Source organism: Dermacentor silvarum, chromosome 6, assembly GCF_013339745.2.
Source record: "Dermacentor silvarum isolate Dsil-2018 chromosome 6, BIME_Dsil_1.4, whole genome shotgun sequence".
Classification (NCBI taxonomy): Eukaryota; Metazoa; Arthropoda; class Arachnida; order Ixodida; family Ixodidae; genus Dermacentor; species Dermacentor silvarum.
This window is the reverse complement of record NC_051159.1, coordinates 137,223,126-137,242,712: the sequence shown is the minus strand read 5'-3', so window position 1 is coordinate 137,242,712 and position 19,587 is coordinate 137,223,126. Positions and strand designations below refer to the sequence as shown.

The window sequence follows — 19,587 nt, the reverse complement described above, 5'->3', positions numbered from 1 at the left end:
GTGTAGATTTAGTTCTCTCCACACGTCTAAACGTAACGGCAGCTATCATCGATACAAGGGCCGTCAATTTTGCTTTGTCTAGTGTTGCGCAATGAAATTTTCGAAACAACTCGTGTAAACAAGTAAACTCGAGCAACAAGTCCTTATCGTGCACTATAAACATGTTTTCGATTTCACGTCCGGACGGAGGCCTTTCTGGGGCAATACCAATCAAAAGCACCAGCAAACTGTGATTTCACAACATGCTAAAAATAATTACAGGACAAGACTTATGACATAACTTTGTGCTGCTGCTAGTGCCAATAGCTGGTGGGCCGCTTGGCAGTCGCGAGCGCGGATACAGGTTTGCCAAACATACTTTATTGTGAACATTGAAATCTTTTCTTGTTTCTGGACAAGCATGGTAATACAATATCTGCAAACACTTCCAATTTCATTCAAATAAATCAATAAACGCAGTTTTACGCCCTAGACATGGGGATCTTGTGTTATGTAGTCTATAAAAATGGTCTACGATTCCTTTTTTATTGTTACCAAGGTACAGTATATTCAAACAAAAGGCGTTTCGGCTCACGCAAAAACATCTTATTTAAACATATTTTTTATTTGTGAAATTGCATAGCACATCATTATTAATTCTATTACTTCTCATCTACGTTTTGTTTTCATTTAGGTGTTGCGGGACTGGGGTGTCTAAGTGTTACCTTTTCTTTTGTTTTTATAAGGCTGGCTTACTATGTACTCTGTGTTGAACCAGGAACTAGCCAACGAGGCTATTTGTTCAACTTAATTGATGATACTTGAAGTACGTGTGTCAATAAAGCTGTCTTAAACTAAGCTGAACCGTTACCTCCTAAAATAAAATGTACAGTGCCTGAGACGCCGTAACGCTGACTGAGGCATTCAAACACTTGAGTGGTAAAACAAACTTCTATTACCCCTCAAACCCACGGGCACTTGATATCACTGCATAACGTGCACCAAAAAAACCCCGCCATGTATACCACATATTGTCCACTGCTCATTCTGTTTGTTTAAAGACGCAGCTCATTTCCACTGCCGTCTTGCTTGGAGCAGCGCCCAGTAGCTCCAAGCAGCTGCGTGTAAATTACAGCAGCGTTCCAATTTTCAATACTTTATGCACATCTCACGCAATGTACAGCGCGTACTTCAAACAATCGGTATCTGCGCAGAAACTGAGCAGTTATGAAGTTCCTTATTGAACAAATGCAATTTTTCAGTGCAAATTGCGCCAAATAATTCGTAAAGTACGACTTGCGCACAAGCTGCAGACATGAAAGCTTCGGATTGTAATTCGAATATACGACCATAGCGACATCGTCACGTGACGATATCACCTGATGACGTAATCACGTCTAACGTGACTTTGCGAGATGACGTCTTCGTCAAGTGATCATGTCACCTGATGACGTCACGTGATGCCTCTTGGAGAAGAAGCACACTTTGCGCTTCCCGCTTTTTCGCACTTTGTCCGGGATCGGCCCACATTTTTGTGTGAGAACGTGCACGCGGAACGGAAAAAGCACGGCCAACTAGAGGCTAATAGCTTCGCTGAAAAACAGCCCGTTCGTAAGGCCTCTACGTAATTTTGCGCAATATTTATCAACCGGGCGATGTTTTCGAATGCATATCCGTCTGTCAAGTTTCCTTCAGGGAAATTATTTCCTAATTTCGTAGTTTTCCTCACTGCTCACAGAGTCCCTAATACACTCCCCTGCGGTGGCTATAAACTTCGGCCTCATTAGAGCTGTGCCGCATTGACGACGTCCAAATGCCGACCTATAGGCTTTGCTATTTCCTATAGTTGATCCTCAGCCGAAGAAGTGGTTTATTAACGGCCTTAAAAATTCACTCCGAGGGAACTGAACCTGGACGTTGCTCATATTCATTAAGCCCTTCTGCCTGTGCCGGCGGCTGTAGGGACTTGTCACAGGGGGACATAAAAATGTTAAACTGCTTCTAGGAGTAATTAAAAAGTTGACAGCGCTGTCACCGACGCGTGGCCGCCATGCAAAGCGCTCGAGTGCACATTTCTCAAAGCACTGCATCTATGTTATAGACGATAATAATAATGAGACGCATTTAATCATCCTCCCTCGCTTCTTTGTTTTTGTTTGTTTCGGAATTTTTTTAATGTGTTCGTGATTTAATCTTTTATTATTCTCATGGCTGGGTGCGCATATAATCGGCTTCTTATGATGTAAACTGAACGTGTTTTTCAAAGTTTTCTTCTTCTGCTGTTCACAAACTCTTCGGACGTGACATCTCTCAGCACTCGGTGCTGAAAAGTTGAAGGCGTGCACCGTACGTGTAACTACGGTTCACGCCGTCCTTGTTAACAGCGCCAAAAAATACGACGACGCCCTCGCAATATATTAAATGTTTAGGGTACCAGTGGCCTAGCACTTCTTTTTTTTTTTATTGGTTTACTTTGGCGGCAACTGCTGCACAAGCGTGACAAGGGGTGTGAACGTCCGACGAGCACGTTGTCCCTCTCCATTATCGGCAGCTGCTGCGCCGGAACGGGTGCTCAGAATCATCGCGTGGTGGTGTTTTTTTTTTTTTTTTCCTAGAAGCGTATTGCGCGCCCGAAAATGATAAATTGGCTGGTGCCATGGGCATGACCAATTATGTTACGCATATACCAAACTTTTAAGAAATTGTAAACATGGTTCTGCTGCATCCTCGGCCATTCATTATATTGGTGTTATTTTATTACAACTGGTGTGAATGTTACGCGAAAGAGAACCCGAGCAACATTAATTAAAACTGTGCGGTTCTCAAGCTTGTTTTAAAAGAATTCGAAAACACGTCAGCGATGGCTCGAATAAAGCAGGTTAGGAGTAATGGAACATCCGTGCGAGAGGCATTCGTTCCTCTGCAGACTGAACATTACGGTCATGAGCCAGCAAAAACCCAACAAAGCTGAAAGTGTCAATGGTGTGGAATTAAACCGCAACTCCTTTATTGGTTTATTCGTGAGATTTAAAAAAAAATTAAAAATACAATTTCTTGAGGAGTTCATGCGTATGTACTGAAATGCTATTTCTAAAGTGAGCAAAAATGCTAGCTTTTCTTGCTGCTGAGCACGAGGTAAGGGGCTCGATTCCCAGTCACAGCGGCCGCGTTTCAATGGCGGGCGAAATGCGAAAAACGGTCGTGTACTCGGATCTAGATGCACGTTAAGGAAACCCATGTGATCAAAATTAATCCCAGGGCCCTCTTCTGTGACGTCCCTTATAGCTCCACTGTTGCTTTGGGGACGTTCAGCCCCGTGAATCAAACAATGCTACCTTAACGGCTGCGAAGCAAAACACTCCCTCCAATACGCTCCGTTCAATATACGCTCATTCATGCGCGTCAATGATGCGCAGGAAGGAGCTTATAAACGCCTGTCAGCACAGAACACAACGCTGGAAAGAAAAACTAACTTATTAACTGGGCCACACATATGAAGCAGCATAGCTTAAAAAATTGTGGGGTTTTTCGTGCCAAAACGTGATTATGAGGCACGGTGTACTGGGGGACTCCGGAAAATTTGGACCACCTGGGGTTCTCTAACGTGCACCTAAATCTAAGTACACGGGTGTTTTTCGCAGTTGGCCCCCATCGAAATGCGGCCGCCGTGGCCAAGATTCGAACCCGTGACCTCGTGCTTAGCAGCCCAACAACATACCCACTAAGCAACCACGGCGGGTGGCATAGCTTACTACCATTCAACTTGATCATTTCTTGAAGTCCCCCGAAACATTAGCGAGAAGTAAAACATTACCAAGGAAGTATGGCACCGCCCAGGGCTTGGAAGTGTAAGGTAATTGTGTAGAACCAATGTATAAAAGCATGCACGGGTATTTGTCGATTGATAAAGAGAAATACCGGAGGGCATCAAGATTTTACCGTTTGAGTAGGGAACGACAACTCGGACGGCGTCAGCAAATACGTAAAATACTATGTGAAACTTGGAGCACATAATTATTTTAATTGCGCCACGTACATTTTCACAATGAAGTATGCAGGTTTAATTTAACTTCGCTGATGAAGCAAAATTCGTGCTGGCTAAGGCATCGAACCCGGGACCAACACCTTTAGGTAGCTCGAAGCGGTCGCTCTACCATCTGAGCAAACCAGGAGGCTAGCTGATCGTAAAGCGATTCTGAATTAATCGGCAACTCGAAGCACACATACACGGAAACACTGAACATCGCAAATCAGTTCCGCGGAAGCTCGCAAGATGGAGATATTTTAGACTGTTCTTTTTTTTCTTTCATGTGCCTTCTTCATGTCGAGGGCTTCCGCAGAGTTGATTTGCTTCACTCCAAACCTCCATGTCGTTTCACAAGAATCTCTATTGTGTCCTTCAGGCTTTCTTCCTTTTCCTTCCCCGCTTCCGTTTTGTTTGTTTTATGAACGTAGGTGGCATCTAAAGCGCTTTCTTTATACAATCCATGCATCGCGCAAGCACCGCGTCATGTTCGTGTTGAGTTGGGGACGAGGAATTATAGCCAACGTGCTGCTGGACTGCCTCCTATACGCTTAGCAAAGGCAAAAGCTAGCTTCAAATTTGCACTTCCGGGCGATCATTCATTGTCCCTAGGGCCAGTGCTTGCACTATTACCAGTTAGGGGCCTAGAAAGTACAGCTTTCAGTGCAATGAAAAGCTTTTTTATAAGGAAGGACGTTTGCTGATAAATGCTAGGCACGATTTTATGTACTGACTATCCTTCGTTGTTGAAGTGTCGTGTTTGTTTTTTTTCGCTCCTACATTTATATGTGTTTGCTCGTGCTAAATAGTCCTATTAAGTATTATTGCTTTTTTTTGCATTTTAGTGAAATGTACTCAAGTAAATCTTTCTCATGGCCTAATTCGTTACACATATAATTGGAACTGAAGGTAGCTCACAAAAAAAGCAACTCATTCACAAGGAAAGGTACGTAGGAAAAGCGTAGTTCTGCGCACCAACCCTTGTGAATATGCCTTCTTTTTTTGCGTTACCTTCTTGTCCAAGAGTGAAATGGAGTATCCAGAGGGGTACTGCTTCCGACCTCTCCAGTAAGATCCCGTTTAACCCAACCTACCTACCTACCAAAGGCCATGCAGTAATATTTAAACCATCTTTCGTAAAATGGACCAGAAGTCTGAAGGACATTCACAAAGCCAAGAACGCATTCTATGTACCACGGCGTTTGACTGTTTAAACGCTGGTTACCAGCAGAGACGTCCTATGCTGGCTACTACGTCCAAACTGACGATGACGAACGATCGGTACTAAGGCAGGTACCGCACAAGCGCGCCAGCTCAGGGCGGTCTCCAGAAAAAGAAGTATTCACGAGGGACAGCTTTCCCGTTAAGCGCACTAAAGCGTGCAGATCTCACAAATCTCACAATTAGCAGCTGCCAATCATTTGCAATATGGCGTCGTTCATCGACCGACAGTAGAACAAAAATGTGTCCCGCCGCTAAATCGAACCCAAGCGTACGCGCGCAAAGAAAGTAGTCGCTGCTTCTGAGCACTGAAAAGCCTTCGCTCGATGGAATCGATAAGTACTCATTTATTATACACGCCTCAGTGAGAGCAACACGTGCGCACCTCCTACAGAAAATATGTATAATGAATGGGACTCGCTATTCTGTCGGAATATTTTCTCTGTTCGTGAAAAAAATCTATGCATATATGCCAAAAAAGCGCAATAAAAAGATAGGAATGGCCGCACTACGCTGCCAAAGGTCGGGCATTATAGTCGCGGTCAACTTAATGTGGCACTGAATGGAATACTACTACAGAGGCAAAGGACCAGCAAGAGCGCTCTCGAAAAAAAAGAAAAGAAGTATTTCATTCTCATTCGCATTAGTATAAGTTGAGGAAAAGAAACATAAATATATTATTTACAAAAGCAAAAGAAGACAAAATATATTGCTTACTGTTAAATCTCACCTTAGTTTTTGGTTTCTTCTGGTGTGTTCGTCGCTAGGGTTGCCATGCCACATAACTACAGTATGAAATTAAATATGAGCATGCAGGCCCGTCTCAGGCAGATATAAGTTTGGCTTATTTTCTTGCTTTTCTCTTCCACCCTTGGGAAAACGCCAAATGAGAAAACGCCGCACGCGCAACCTGCTCTAATTCCAACCCCCCCTCCCAGGATGTGTTTTAGGAAACCAAAGGCTCTTCAAATGCTGCCGTACTACTTGGCACGGTAACACCCGTGCGGAACCTCTGCCCCTGTAGCTGTCCTTCATTGCGACATAAAATTGTCTGTGAGTACAGCCCTTGGCGACGACGCAGGGCTAGACATTGAAAGATTCAATGGGACGAGTTGCATGAACGTCGCTCGAGAAAGCGTCACTCGCGCACAGCTAGAGACACGTAAAGTAAGAGAAACGTCACTTTCCCGTCCCGGGTGGCGAGGTACAGAAACGCATTTACGCGACGAAATCAAATATGCGCACCAGCATGAATGGAACCTGTTCCTTCCGAAAGATTGCCTTCTGCCCCCCCACACATGACGACGTTTCCACACTTTCGGCATTGAAGCGACGTTCAACATGTCGCCGCAGGTTGCCGGCGTCTGTAGTTTATTTCTTTTGCGTTTGAATACGAGGAAAAAAAGAAATAGGAATGCCAGTAAGTTATAACGTAATCAAGAAAAGACGGGGAAGATGCAAAGATAAAACAAGTACGAATAAAAAACAGTGAGGGAAAGAAAATATGCAAAAGGAAGGTGCGCTGAAATAGTCGTCAGAACTTTAGGAATTTATGTACACTGCTCTGACTGCTACGCAATTCTGAGTCACTGAAGGCGCCGCAAAGCCATCTGGCATGCTCTAGACGGGGTTGTTCTCTGCTAAGTACAATCCCTTCCTTACCGACTGCATTGGGTTATAGCTCTGCACAGCCGACGAATGGCCCCCTCCGCGAAGAAGACGATGTATGTCTAGTGCTTCTCCCGGCGACGGCGATGACTCTTGGAAATTCGATTTTTCCTCCTCGCACTGTCAAGGGGAGAGGCTTTCGTTGCCGTTTCTCGGATGCCATGATTCGGGAACACCTTGTGCACTGTCACCAGATTTATTTTCCTTTCTCCGGGCTGAAAAACGGTTGTTCCAGATTGATTCGTGTGCCGGATTTCTGCTTATGTTCGCATGGTTACAAAAAACACACGGCTAGGATATTACAGAAAGTGAAGCAAAAGTAATGCTGCCGAAACAAAAGAGAAAAGCTCCTAGCAGTTTCTTATCACTGTTCTCGTATGTTTGTCGTCGTAATTTAAACCTGGTAATTACAGGGACGAAGAGTAGGTGCGAGTGTTACTACTTTTTAAGTTATTATGCAATGAACGAACGTGTACGTCTACGCTCATTAGTGAATGACATTCTATAGTCTTATTGCTTTGTTTTCTTCAGCCATGCTTAGGACATGGTGTCAGTAAACCGCGTTATGTTATGTAAATCTCACAAAGAAGTGTAGCATGCGGCGTAAGAAAATTCTATGGTCCTCATTCTGACAGTAAGTTCAGCACAGAAATTGCAATTCTAGCAAACGCCGTACGCCTGGCTTTGATAGAAAGAACATATGGGGGGGTTGAACAAATATATTATTTATATGGTGGTAGTTGCGTTCAATATGCGTGCTTTTTATTGCGATAGCAATTATATGGACACTCAAAAGCAGATTTCTGCCGTCGGCGTCGCCGTCGCCGTCACCGTGAGGTTCCGTATGACGTCAATGGAGATGAAATCGTCGCCGCGCGCCGAACGCTGTATGTGCGAGTGAAAGGGCGCGAGGGGCGCGCGCTTTCACGGGGAGTGAACGCACGGCGGAGAACAAACGCGCGTTCTGCTCCGTGCTCGCTTAAGGGCTGCAGAAGTAGGCGTCTCTTTCCTCCTTTACAATCATCATATATGTAGAGCAAACGCGCTTTCTTCCGACGCGCGAGAGGCCGTGGGGGAGGGGGGGGGAGGGAAGGGAGGCGACGCTTAGATGCGGCACCAAGTGCCTATTATTGCGATAGCAATTATATGGACACTCAAAAGCATATTTCTGCCGTCGCCGTCGCCATCGCCGTGAGGTTCCGTATGACGTCAATGGAGATGAAATCGTCGCCGCGCGCCGAACGCTGTATGTGCGAGTAAAAGGGCGCGAGGGACGCGCGCTTTCACGGGGAGTGAACGCACGGCGGAGAACAAACGCGCGTTCTGCTCTGTGATGATAAGTGGTTCTTGAGGGAAAGGGAAAAGTTGGCGCTATCTTCTGCAGCCCTTGAGGGAGCACGGCTCAGCGCCAACCCATAAGGGCTGCAGAAGCAGGCGTCTCTTTCCTCCTCTACAATCACCATATATGTAGAGCAAACGTGCCTTCTTCCGAGCCGACGCACGAAATGCCGTGGGGGGGGGGGGGGGAGGGGAAGGTAAGGGAGGAGACGTTTAGCTGCGGCACCAAGTGCCTATTTATATCAGAGGCTCCGGCAACAGTCACCAACGCCGCACGCATTTTGAGCGAACGCGCGCAAAACGCCGACGGCGTCGACAACAGTTCTGCGTGTTGCCGGTGCTGCTGCATGTCCAAGTTTATACAGCTGATAAAGCTGCTATCATTACTCCGTATAGCTCTCTTCAAATTTGCTATCGCAATTGATGCTTCACCTTTCAGGTGAAACTGCGACAACTTTTTATTGCGATAGCAATTATATGGACACTCAAAAGCAGATTTCTGCCGTCGGCGTCGCCGTCGCCGTGAGGTTCTGTATGACGTCATTTGGAGAAGAAATCGTCGCCGCGCGCCGAACGCTGTATGTGCGAGTGAAAGGGCGCGAGGGGCGCGTCTTTCACGGGGAGTGAACGCACGGCGGAGAACAAACGCGCGTTCCGCGCCGTGCTCGCTTAAGGGCTGCAGAAGTAGGCGTCTCTTTTCTCCTTTACAATCACCATATATGTAGAGCAAACGCACCTTCTTCCGACGCGCGAGAAGCCATGGGGGAGGGGGAGGGAAGGGAGGCGACGTTTAGCTGCGGCACCAAGTGCCTATTTATATCACAGGCTCCGGCAACAGTCACCAACGCCGCACGCATTTTGAGCGAACGCGGGCAAAACGCCGATGGCGTCGACACCAGTTCTGCGTGTTGCCGATGCTGCTGCATGTCCAAGTTTATACAGCTGATAAAGCTAATATCATTACTCTGTATAGCTCTCTACAAGTTTGCTATCGCAATTGATGCTTCGCCTTTCAGGTGAAACTGCGACCACTTTTTTCTATAAACGTTTTTATATCAGAGGCTCCGGCAACAGTCACCAACGCCGCACGCATTTTGAGCGAACGCGGGCAAAACGCCGACGGCGTCGACAACAGTTCTGCGTGTTGCCGGCGCTGCTGCATGTCCAAGTTTATACAGCTGATAAAGCTAATATCATTTTTTGGTATAGCTCTCTACAAATTTGCTATCGCAATTGATGCTTCGCCTTTCAGGTGAAACTGCGACAACTTTTTTCACATATATGTGACGGTACCGCTAGAGGGATCGATTGAAAATCGGTAACGCTACAACGTTGGAACAAAAGTATGCATTTACGAAGTAATAGAGTCACACACGTGCGTTCCGCAGCGTGGAACACTGGCCAGGCATGATGAAATGAACGTATCGTTGTGTGAAACAACTGTGAGTCGGCCAGAGTTTCGGGGTCTCAATGAAATGTCCCACTTCAATCCGATTACACTGGAATACTGGTTATTTATTCAAAATTGTTCGTAACCACCTCGTAACCGGGCCACCCAAAACACGGACTGTGCACGTGTCCTGGCTGTGGTTATGTGGAAGTAGCGGTCTTAACCGGGTATATGAAGAAATCTGAGAGCTGGAATGCCGGCGCACCACTGCGCAAGAGTGTTGGAAGTAGCGCTGCGCGTGAGAACATTTGTCACCAGGTTTCCCCCCGCATAAACCTTCTCCAGCGCGAATTCTGGGCGACGTCATACTCCCGTTGCGGAGTGGGACGTTGTACTTCCTCTCGGTGTCCGTAATGCAAGATGATTTATCTCGTCGTCAGATGTCAACGGGTGTTAACTTCGGCGGCATTTCATGTCCCTGCGTGTGCTACGTACGTGCCTTCGTTTGCCGCGGGCCTGAGCGTTCACAACCAAAAGGTGCGACGACGTGAACGTTCAACACACGACGCGCAATTCCTGTGATAGGGACATGGATGGAGCACGCGAGGCTAGAGACGAGGAGTTGGAACGAGAGGAGCTGAGAGATTAATCAAATTATTGGGTTTTGCTGGTCCCAGGAAGGAAGGATAACGTGTCAACAGTTTGCACAAGTGTAAGTTAATGGGGGCGTACGCCACGCCACATTACTGCTCGTAAAAACTTTCCGCGATAGGCATCCGAGAAAACAAATTGCAAGGCACCGGTTGTACTGCATTTCGGGTTTTAGCGTTACGGGGCCCGTGCCGCAGAAAATGTGGTGTTGGCGTCGGCGTGGGCGCGCCGGCGTTGGTGACGGAGAAAATTATCCCGAGCCGTGGATGATTTTGGCTTTCCGATGAAGCAGGCCCTCGCCGTAACACAACGCGTTAGTGAACAAAATTGAATTTCTCAAAGTAAAATCCGTCAGAAAAATCGTAAAGTATGACTTAACCACAACCTACAGACAGATAGCGTCGGATTGTAATTTGAATGTACGAGAAAGCATAATTCTGTAACGAGTAAACTCAAACACAAACCCCTTTTCCAGCATTTCTGCCATACCAACAGCGGCGCGCAGAGGTGAAGGTGGAGAAAAAAGAAAGTCGCAGTTGCCTGGAAGCCTGACAAGCATTCAAGTGTCTTTAAATGCTATCGCGTTCCACTCCTAAAAGCGAAGCGCTTAAGCGTCCTCCAATTTTTTACCGTTATTTTTCGCTAGAAATTTCACCAGCATAGCTAGTATCACCAATGATGCCGAACTCTCCTACGCATGTATATATATATATATATATATATATATATGTGTATATATGACGAAGTTAGCACAAGCGTCGCTGTGGTCGCATGGCTCCTAAAGTGCGGAAGAGAAAGACGAAAGGATCGGTGTCGCTGGTTTTTGCCTCGTGCTGGCGTTTGGCTGGAACTTCTCGGGTGCTCTTTGCGCTGGACCTAACGGGATTAAACGCCAATGAACCCCATATCATTTGGTGGAGGTGCGGGGTATCCTAACTATCCTACCAACTCGCCCTGGAACTCCGCAGCCGCACTCTGCCCTCCGCTACCCCCACGACCATGCCAGACGACGCCGGTGAGCGACCCACTTCGTCAGCTGTGCAAGTCACCTGCGGTGCCGTTCGTGAACGAGACCCGGCTGTGTTCAGTGGCACCACTGATACCGACGTCGACGACTGGCTTTCGTCGTACGAACGGGTGAGCACCCACAACAAATGGGACGATCGGACAAAGCTCACCAAGGTTATTTTTTATCTTTCGGGTGTCGCCCACCTCTGGTTCCGCAACCATGAAGCAACCATTGCGACATGGAATGACTTTAGGACTGCATTCGCGGAGGTATTTGGCCGTCCTGCGGTGCGAAAGCTTCGCGCTGAACAGCGCCTTCGCCACCGAGCCCAACAGCCGGGCGAGGCTTTCACTAGTTACATCGAGGACGTCATAGATCTCTGCAACCACGTGAGCCGAACGATGACTGAGGAAGATAAGATTAAAGAAATCCTCAAGGGCATTGATGACGACGCTTTTCAGATGCTCATGGCCAAGAATCCTACCACCGTTGCAGCCGTAGTCACATATTGCCAAAGCTTCGATGAATTACGCCGGCAACGAGCGCTCGCCCGCCAAACTGTTCCTCAAGTGGCCTCCCTTTCCAGTTTGGTGACTGCTCACGGACAGGCTGATGACGGGTCTCTGCTGCCTCAGATCAAAGCCTTCATTCGTGAAGAGGTGGCCCGCCAGCTCTCGCTGCTCCCTCTCACCCAGGAGCCTGTCCAACCTTTGTCCTCGGCCGTGCAGCAGGCCATCCGCGAGCAGGTTGCAGAGGCCCTTCCACCAGTCCAACAGATTGCAGCACCAGCTTAGATAGCTGCACCTTGGACGTACGCTGAAGTCGTGTCGCGTCCTAGACCAACGACACCGATCCTTTCGTCTTTCTATTCCTCACTTCAGGAGCAATGCGACCACAGCGACGCTTGTGCTAACTTCGTCATTACAATATATATATATATATATATATATATATATATATAAGCATAGTATCATAAGAAGCCAACAAACAATAACACCAAGGACAACATAGGGGAAATTAATTGTACTTAATAATTGAATTAAAGAAATGCTAAATTAATGGAAAACGGCAATGGTTGAAAAAACAACTGTCCGCAGGTGGGGAACGAACCCACGCCTTCGCATTACGCGTGCGATGCTCTCACCATTGAGCTACCGCGGAACCGTTTTCCCATCCACTTTCTGGGGTATTTATGTTTCTACAACTAGAACTAACCCTGGGAGTGTTAGCCAGCGCCACCACTCACATACCATAGGCCGGATGTGGAACATCCTTTCTGCCACAGGCGTCACGAGCACGTGATCTTTTTGGGTGATGTCAACTGGTCAATAAACCCACATATGCTACCTGAAGGCATCAATGTTGCCGTATTCGATACATATATACAGGGTGTCCCAGCTATCACGCAGCACGATTAAAAAAAAGAGCAACGGTGTTACGCGAAGCCAACCTAGTGGGTATTGTTTCCAGTACAGTGGAGTAGCCGCCAGTATTTTTTTCGTTACTGAGATTTAATTAATTAATTGTAATTAATTACCTAACTAGAGACGTACTGTCTTAATTATCAAAGTGTCAATGAGAACGTTGTAGAGCAACATGAAAAACTACCGATACAGCTTTCTGTTGCTCAATACGTGCTACATAAATGTATTTTTTCCAGTGAGAAAGAAGCCCGCAAATACACGCAGAATTGCCGCACGACTGGCCGATCGAGGCACTTTGCGTGTATTCGCGGGCTTCTTTCATGCTCGGAAAAATACTTTTATGTAGCACGTATTGAACAACAGAAAGCTTTATCGGGAGTTTTACATGTTGCTCTACAACTTTGATAATTAGGACAGTAGTTCTCGAGTTAGATGATTAATTACAATTGATGAATTAAATCTCAGTAACGAAAAAAATACTGGCGGCTATTCCACTGAACTGTAAACAATACGCGCTAGGTTTGCTTCGCGTAACGCCGTTACTCTTTCTTTAAATCGTGCTACGTGATAGCTGGGACACCCTGTGTGTATATAACTTAGAAAGAGTGCTTACTTTACGGCAACTCTCCAATGAGGTGCTTAAAATTGTTAACGAGACTAAGGTATAGGCTCGTGGCTGAACGGAAACGTGTTATCCTCCTGCTGTCGTTACGTGCCTGACTGCAGTCTGAGATGTCGGGAAGAAAACGCGAAGCTACGGAGCACTACACCAGTCATTGCTCGAGTTTTGCGATTAGAACACGAAAACCAAAAATATAAAAATATAAGCAAAAGAAGAAGAAAAAACAAAACGAAGAAATTAGGGAAAAAATGTGTGGTAGTCAAAACCACGTGCGCCTCAACTTGAATTAGCCCATGTTTTCTTCGTTGAGATTTATTTTTTATTATTATTATGATTACATTTTTTGTGTCTTTTATAGAATACCCACTCGTTCCAATATATACCCTGTTAAGATTGCGTGGAACACGGGTACGCTTCCGTGCGTGCGGGCACCGCACACATGATTCATTGTCACCTAGACGTTATATTACAACATTATTGCATGTAATCAAACTTGTGCTGCCCAAAGTAACAATGGTCCTTTACAGTCGCGCGCACCTCTAGCGGCTGTTCACCGACGAGCCCGGGTGAAAGGACGCCGGCTCCGCGGTAGTCTGCTAATGTCACGTATTTGCATAGTCGTTGGGACAGGCGCGGTAAACGTCTAGTCATTTTTGGGAGTCCTAAATCAGCGACCGCTCTGTAAGCCTCCTGTGTCTTTTCCAGATGGGCAAGCATTCACGCATCGTGATTCGGGGCTCGAAAAGTAATGCAAGTCCTATTTCTTACGCAGTTTGTTACTGCAAGCGCTGCCTGTTTTGTTTAGTTTTTCTCTGGGTTCTTGCGGATTTGCTTTTGCGCGTGTTTCGTTATCACATGAGGGATATATGACAAAACCAGTGATAACATATACAGATGGGCACATACACGCGTCTATACGATATACAACCCTTCATTCAAAAACAGCTCAGCGAAATTAGTTGCTTTATCAACAAACTTTTATCTCTTATTGATGCGTATGTACGTCGTGTGCATATTACCGGCGATTGCAACAGATCGTGGAACTATAATAGTCTCAGAAAGCTGTCCTGGAAAAAGAAGCGGCTTTTCCGTGAAGTCAAACGAATTAACAATCCGGAGAAATATCTTCACAATATTGCGGGAATACACCAGTTTACTGAGGCGCTAAAGCGTAATTGTTTTTCAACAGGACCCGTCGATCATTCTCCGCAAAAACCCTTGAAATTTCTAGAATTCCTTGTCACCCAAACGTAGTTCACATCATAGTGTTGCATTGGTAAACTTGAATGAATCGTCTTTACCCGATGATCGACAGCCCGATGTCATGAACACATATTCTTCTTCAGTTTTTACTAATGAACCTGCTACTAATGTCCCAACGTTGCCAACTAGTAACTATTCGCTAATGCCCCCTGTTATTGTAACTAGCGAAAGCATTTCCAAACTGATCGACAACCTTAAACTGTCAAGTGCGCCCGGCCACGGCGCCATAACCGTTAAAGCTTTAAAGGGCACCAAATTGGCATCTAGCCTCTTTTTACAACTAATTTTTACGCAGTCCATTGTGTCTTGCACTATTCCGAATGACTGCAAAATTAGCCGTGTTGTGCCCCGTACACAAATTTGGTTGCCGTTCCAATCCATGTAAAAATACTGCCATCTCCCTTAATTGTATACCGGGTATACTTCTAGGTCATATATTGTATTCCGGCATTACATCTCATCTTGACGACCACTCGTTCTTCTTTATCAATCAGAACTTATTTAGGCGAGGCCTTTAATATGAAACACAACTGTTCAAAGTAACTACTGACTTTCACCTTTACCTTGACTCCTGTCTCCAAACTGATGTAACCTATCTTGACTTTTCGAAGGCGTTCAGTTGTGTTGCTCATCGCAGTTTAATCGCGAATTCTCATGCTTTCATATTGAACCCCTTATATTGTCCTGACTTGCATGTTTTCCTCATTAACTGCTCGCAACACTCTGATATCCCACCTGTCGGCAAGTACTTCAGTTTTATCAGGTGCACCACAATGCTCTATGCTTGGACCTCTTTGTTTTTAATCTTCATTAATGACCTTCCTAACAGCATTTCTTCACAAATCCAATTATTCACCAAAGAGTGTGTCTTGTACCAGTGTATATCATCCAACGACCAACTAATACTTCAGGAAAGCTTAAACAAAAAATTTCAAAATGGTGGTTCCCTTACTTAATGACTCTTGAATATATAAATGCAAGTACATATGTGTATCCCACAAGCGTAAAATTATTAACCACCAGTACTCCCTTAAGGCTACGGCTCTCACGCAAGTTGACTCTTACCGTTACCCCGGCATCGCAATCTCTACTCAACTCACGTGGTCAGTGCTCATTTCAAAGCTTGTAAACGATTGCTCCAAATCCCTTGTCCTTCTCAAAGATCGCTGCTCGCTTAGGAAGCTTTCATTCGGACTAAACTTGAATATGCCTCCGCTCTTTGGAATCCTCACCAGACTTTCCGTATTAACTCATTGGAAGCAGAGCAGAATTGCGCGGTAAGCTTTATTACATCTAACTATGCCTGGCAAACAAGCATAAGCAGCATTAAACCTTCCCTCAATATCCCCACTTCAACACTCAATTGAGAGATTTCGCAACTTTCTCCTTCCGCATAAACTTTACTAGAACTTCCCGCACCTTAGGAACACACCTTTACTCCCACCAACCCACACTTCACGCCGTCTCTTTAACAGACGGAGTATTTAAAATTTCACCGTACCACCATTGCCTTCAAAAAATCATTGTTCAGCATTGTTCAGCATTGGAACGCGCTACCAGAGCTATAGTAAATTAGAGAGATCCTCTTAAATTTAGGCGCTTACTGTCTTGTTATTTCAACCCTTAATCTACCATCACTGTGCTGTCACTGTAGTTTACGTTAACTAGTAGTACTGTTATATTTGTGCTCTTTAAGCACTCTGCATTCATTCTTACGGAAATAGATTAGGATACATTGTGATAGATAACCGCATTGCGATAACCCGGTGTATAGCTTTCTTTATACAAAATTGGGTTCTCGTTATGTCTTGATCACAGATTTGAACCATTTATACTAAGTTCTTTTGTTAATATTTATTTCTCTTGGCATAATTCGCACTCAAATGTTTATTCATGTTTTAGCTCCCCCGCCCCTTAAGTAATACCCCAGAAGGGGCCTTCTTAAGAGCTTATTAAATGATGATGATGATGATGATTGTCGTCATCACTTCGGGAAAAAAAAAGAACTTGTTCGTGACCTATTTGATTGTTGTGCGACAACGACCGTTAAAAGCAAGCACATAAATAAACCCGTGTCTTGCAGCCCATGTCGTCGTGATTGTTTTCCTTCGCACCTGGGATTTTGCGTGTGTCTTTTTAGCAACATTTACGTATCACATCGAGAAAGAACGTTAATGAAAAAGCGCGTTTACTCAACTGTACTCAACTTATACTCAACTTGCTGCTAATGTTGGACGCACCAAATGTCCTTTTCCGTAGCGCTGCTTACAATAGAAAGCTGCTTTGTTCTGCTTTCGATAATGCCTTGCTCTTAGCGGCACAAAATTATTATCACATATTACTCATGACAAACTTATTAAACAATACTATACTATATGAGGCTTGCTTTCCGCAGTTTCACAACCGTGTTTGCATCGAGGATGATTTTGCATGTTTGCGTTTTTCACGCGCGCTGCTTTAGTGTCACGATACTCAGGTACAAACAGTGACACGTAAGCTGCCAAAGCCCGCCCGCAGAGCAAATACTATAGACTGCGCCAATCATCCCCACGTGAGATGGATGGATGGATGGATGGATGAAGAACTTTATTAGTGTCCTGATTACTCATACCGTTTTCGGTTTCTATACTTGCGGCAATGACTAATAAATAATACCACGTGAGATGTTTGCAAAGTATTGGTTACATACTTTCCTTATGCGCTAGCGTCATGTCCACCTGCCACCAGCCACAACTGAATCCAATAGCGCCACGCAGTTGCGATATGCCAAACGCAAACGAAAACTACATCAGGAGGTAGCGTTGACGAAAGGCGATTCATTGACTCATTATACCATAGATACTCTCCCTCACGTATTTTTCTGCACAAGCCCGTCAAAAAGTCTGAAGGAATTTCTCTGAGATCAGGCAGCAGTTTACTCGTAAGTTTCATGAGTCGAATGCATAACAATACAAGAACGTGTTCACGCAAAGTTTATTGATCGCGTGTTTAACAATAAAGCCTAAACGACAACTCGCCAGATGAGCACCTGCTCATAATGGTTGAAGAGACGCCGCTATGTTTTCAGCATGTTATCGCAGCGGCGTACACAGTGTGTTCGCCAGATAAGCGTCTTCTTCTGCAGCATGTGAAGGTATTGCCGCAGGTTCAGCGTCATGTACACTTAAAGCCAGCATCCGACAATCACTAAGAATAGGTAAAAACTTATAGAAAAGACGGAAAATTCGCTCACCGCCTTCACAGAAGCGTAGACAGCCGCTGACCGGCATTCATTGCTTCAGAAGAGAGGGAAGCAAAAGCGGAGTGGTTAATCAGGCTGCGCCTGGTTTGCTACACTACAGAAGAGTACAACAAAGCCGGCCGAAAAGGAGAGCGGTAAGAGGCAGCACGCGCACGCGTACAACATATTCAGGTAGTAGCACACGTGAATGCCGGGCTTTATGCCTTGCACCTGTATGCAATATGACTTTCTCACTAGTAAAATTCATCTTATAGAAAAAATAAATGCAAATAAAAAAAAAGTGTACATGTCTTTTGGTGTGAAGCTCTTGTGCTCGGCCTTCAGAAATTTGTGAAAAGCTCATTTCCCTAATGCTTTATCTAGAGATATAGTACAGGCTACCTTTAGGGAGATCCCTAAAGGGAGCCTATGTAGTAACTATAGCATTCCCTATATCAACTCGCTTCAGGTAAGCGCTACACAGATGGTCGACGGGCCTTCTATAGGAAAGGTGCTGCCGGCTCGGCTGAATTCACCAATTTGCCTGAGACTCACCTATTGATTTTCTTTCGCACACGTAATTTGTTCTGGCCCCTCTTTTGTTGCAGTGTTTAATCCACGTGCGAGTGACGTAAAGAAGTAACAAAATTCAAGTGCTCAGTATTAATTGCAGCGGCTGTCCTGGATCGTATTTATTAATCTCGTGAGTTGCCCACTTTTCGTATATATTTTCAAAGAATACTCAGCCAATTACGCGGAGCCGTACGGACTGTATTAATCCGGATATGTTCAGCAAAGGATCGGAACCTTTTCCTACTTTGCCCTCCTATATACAAAGGCTTTTTTTTTTTCAAGAATAATTTAGTCCAGATAAAAAGTTACTTAGCCCATTGTAATGTGCTCCAGAAAAAAAAATCAAAGGAGAAGCTGCTAACGCGCGCTTCGAAAAGTAATGAGATTTTAGACAGTCCGTAATTAGTCGGAAATACTCAATTTCGTTTCCGATCCTTCTTTTCTTGCGTGCACCTTATACCTGGGAAGCTCTGAAATCTTGCCTCGCTATACTATACGAAAAAGTAATGCACATGAAAATCTTGCAAGTCACTCATAAAAACTTCATGTGCTCGGAAATAGCACAAAAGTAACATCTAATTTTTTGGGTAATAAATACTTTATAATAATGAAATATTTAAAACCTAACAATAATAAAGACGGCACCTGCTTGGATCTTCCCGAAATAAGTGTGCATCTGCGTACCTAATGTATACCTTAATGTATAGAAGCCAAGAATCTAAAATGTCCTGCGCGAGCTCTCGTCGACTTCTTTCTGAACACAAACCTTCGGCAATCCCTGTCCAGTGCGCGCATCAACCGTCAACAACTCTCCCTGCACACCGTGCCGCAGCTACATATGGCGTTTCCTCATCGCCTGCAACTCACATTTGCAGGAGTCGAAGTAGTATCATTGTTCACATAATAATGGCGTTCATTTCAAGAGTCTCCCGAGCATCTCGCTCGACCACCTTTAATTTTTAAAACTCATGGCGTTTTCATCATCAATCGTGGTCGAATAAGAAGTCTCGGGAGCTATTGCCTCGTGAGGTCGTCCCCCTTTGCGCCGATTTCACCCCACATTTCTCTGAAGCCGGGCTGACTTTGCACGTTTTGAAGATGGCTGACCGCCTGTGATTGCGCGGAGAACACTGTGATGTGTGCTTGCGCATCGGTCGCTTTTCCTTTCTTTCTCCTTTCTTCTTTTTTTTTCTCTTCTGCCTCTT

At 45.2% G+C, this 19,587-nt stretch overlaps 1 non-coding gene across 1 annotated transcript; it reads right to left on the bottom strand.

Moving 5' to 3' along the window:
• Positions 1-12,369: 12,369 nt before the first annotated feature.
• Positions 12,370-12,441, bottom strand: Trnat-cgu (transfer RNA threonine (anticodon CGU)). Its single transcript has one exon. It is a non-coding gene; the product is annotated as a tRNA-Thr (tRNA).
• Between the last annotated feature and the right edge of the window lie 7,146 nt (positions 12,442-19,587).